At 44.3% G+C, this 3359-nt stretch overlaps 1 pseudogene; it reads left to right on the top strand.

Moving 5' to 3' along the window:
* Positions 1 to 463: 463 nt before the first annotated feature.
* On the top strand, positions 464 to 892 carry LOC121171350 (annotated as a pseudogene).
* Positions 893 to 3359: the final 2467 nt, after the last annotated feature.

The following is a 3359-nucleotide window of genomic DNA, read 5'->3' as shown; positions in this document are numbered from 1 at the left end:
AGATATATAGAAAGAGGAGGAGAGACAGAGAAATATCTTCCATCTGATGATTCACTCCCCAAGCGACAGCAATGGCTGGGGTTGTGCCAATCTGAAGTCAGGAGCCCAGAGCTCTTCTGGATCTCCCACACGGGTGCAGGGTCCCGAGGCTTTGGGCTGTCCTTGACTGCTCTCCCAGGCTACAAGCAGAGGGCTGGATGGGAAGCGAGACCGCCGGGACATGAACTTGTGCCCATATGGAATCCAGTGCGTGTAATGCGAGGACTTTAGCCGCTAGGCTACTGCACTGGGCCCTATGATATTTCTTAATCCAGAAATGCCTAAATCCCTGCTGTAGGTTGAATTAGCAACATCACCCTCTCATTCTGGAGTGGCTCAGTGGCAGAGTTCTGGCTAGGGCTTTCATCAAGTTGTGGTCAAGATTTCATTTAAGCTCTTTTGCTCATGACCATACGTGGGCAAGATGGGCAACTGCTGCAGTGTCCGGACAGCCAGAAAGCTGCATAGCCACCGGTAGGACCAGAAGTGGCATGACAAACAGTAAAAGAAGGTGCACCCAAGCATGGCCCTCAAGGCCAACCCCTTTGGGGGTGTCTTCATGCCAAGGGGATTGTGCTGCACAAAGTGGGGTTTGAAGCTAGGCAGCCCGAGGTGGCCATGAGGAAATGCGTTCTGGTGTAGCTGGTCAAGGCCAGAAGATCACGGCCTTCACACCCAAGGATAGCTGCCTGAACTTCACTTGAGGAAAATGATGAAGTCCTGGTGGCTGGATTTGGTTGAAAAGGCCACATTGTTGGTGACATTCCTGGAGTTCTCTTTAAGGTGGTCAAAGTAACAAACGTGTCCCTGTTGGCCTTATACAAAGGCAAGAAAGAGAGCGCAAGATCATAAATCTTGGTGTTAGACGTATACTAATACATTTTCATATTCCAGGGGAAAAAAAGATTTCAGGTAAGTCTGTAGTCATCTGAAAGTTGTCTGGGCTGAAAGTACCCAGCTAGCCACATGTGCCTCTCTGCACAACTGCTTGAGTATCCTTGTCCATGGCAGCTGATTTTCCCCAGAGCGAGTGATGCAACAGGTTGCCAACAGGAGCTGCAGTACCTGTTATGACCGCATCTTACAAGGCTCTTACTTCCACCAGATTCTTCTCATTAGATGCTCATCATTAAATCTGGCCCACTTGGGGGAGAAGGGGAATTAGGTACCATTTTCCCATGGGAAACCTATCAGAATTTGAGATATACTATATATTATATGTATATTATATACATATTATATATTCAAATGTTTGTCATCAAAATCAACTTATAAGTTTCCCATGAACTTTTAAAAATATTCTTATAGTATTTTTTTAGTCTCTTATTAAATATGAGTCTCCATCCTCCTACCTGCCATTCCTTTCCCCAGCCCTGAACCCAGAGACTAGGAAGCAGTGCAGTGGGCACAAGGAGAGACCACCATTTTGGAAGTCTGATCCCTTATTGGAATGCCTGGGTCCAAGTTCTGGCTCTGATTCTGATTCTAGTGTTACGTATTTTAAATACGTTCAGTTAACATCACCAGCCCAGCTCTGAATAACTTGGAAGAGGGAGCTCCTGTCCTGTTGGAATCTAATCTGTGGGAAAAAATAATCCAATCTCCTATCAACATGAAGGTGACGGAGCTTGCATGTAAGTAGCAGCTTCCTTTAGGGCCCAGCATGATAGCCTAGCAGCTAAAGTCCTCACCTTGAACATGATGGGATCCCATATGGACACTGGTTCTAATCCCAGTGGCCTACTTCCCATCCAGCTCCCTGCTTGTGGTCTGGGAAAGCAGTCGAGGACCCCCCCACGATCTTGGAACCCTGCATCTGTGTGAGAGACCCAGAGGAGGCTCCGGGCTCCTGCCACTTGGGGAGTGAATCATTGGATGGAAGCTCTTCCTCTCTGTCTCTTTTCCTCTTTGTATATCTGCCTTTTCAATTAAAAAAAATAATAATAGCTTCCTTTGCCCTCTAACACAATAGTAATCAATTAGAAAACTGCAAAAATCTGCCAGGGGGTTCAGAGGCAGTTTGTGCTTTGTCCTGCCCCTTCTTCCTGCCTTAAATACTGGTGTGATGTCTACAGTTGCATGCATTATCTTGCAAACATGAGCAAAAGGCCAAGAAGTAAATGGCCTTGACTCCAATGAACCTGTACCAGCCTGCCTACCTCTTGGCATCCTATTGCACTGGTGAAGAAGCAACTCTTCTGTACTAGAGCCACTGGCAGTCAAGTCTTGTATTATGTGCCGCCAAAACCATTTTGAACTAACACCATTGATTTAATAGGAAAGGAGAAAAGGGGGCAGCAGAATTTTGACTTGAATTTTAAAGCCATAGCCTCAGGATGGTCTAATAAAACCAAACCTGGAGTAAACACAATAGATTTGGGAGAGTAATTGACAGCTAATAACTAAGTTATGCCATCCTTAGGTTGCATAAAGATTCTCTGGTTTGAGAATAATAAAAGTTAAATTGAGTTATAGAAAGAGAAAAATCACATTTTTTCATTACATGAGTTTGTGTGCTAAGATTTATGCTTATTTGACCAAAATGCTATTCCTTTCTTGTCCTTTGATGTCTCACCAAAACCAAAATTAAAAAAAAAAATTGCTTAAAAGTATCACAGAGCTCTGGTTAGCCAGAGCTCAAACAGGCAAGCATCTTTTTAAAATCTTTAATAAAGATCGTATCAGTTCAGCTTTGGCTCTTGCAGCTATTTGGGGATGAGCGAGCTGATGGAAGATCTTCATCTGTCTGTCTTCTCTCTGTAAAATCTGCCTTTTAAATAAAAATAAAATAAATATGGGCTGGCACAGTGGTATAGCCAGTTAGTTCCCCACCCCATGGTGCCAACATCCCATATGGGTGCCAATTCTTGTGCTGGTGCTCCACTTCCAATCCAGCTCTCTGCTCACGGCTTGGGAGAGATGTGGAGAATGGTCCAAGAACTTGAGCCCCTATACCTGTGTGGGAGACCTGGAAGAAGTTCCTAGCTTTTGGCTATGGATTGGCTCAGCATTGGCCCAGCATTGGCCATTCAAGGAGTGAACTAGTGGATGGAAGACCTCTCTCTAACTGCCCTTCTCTCTGTAAAATCTGCCTTTCAAATAGAAGAAATAAAACTTTTTAAATAACAAATAAAAATAAATCAAAGGCAAAGTTCCAGAGAGAAAAGAAAAGGCAGAGATATTTCCTCTGCTACAGGTGGAAGCTTAACTCTCAATGCTATGGCACCGGAACCAGCCCCTTAACTTATTTCTTAATCTTCATGCATTTTTGGTAGTTTATAAACCAGGTCCAAGCCAGTGCATTGGCTCAACTGGCTAAT

This window comes from Ochotona curzoniae, unplaced genomic scaffold, assembly GCF_017591425.1.
Source record: "Ochotona curzoniae isolate NIBS_2020 unplaced genomic scaffold, NIBS_Ocur_1.0 scaffold_2587, whole genome shotgun sequence".
Classification (NCBI taxonomy): Eukaryota; Metazoa; Chordata; class Mammalia; order Lagomorpha; family Ochotonidae; genus Ochotona; species Ochotona curzoniae.
This window is presented reverse-complemented; position numbering and strand designations above follow the sequence as displayed.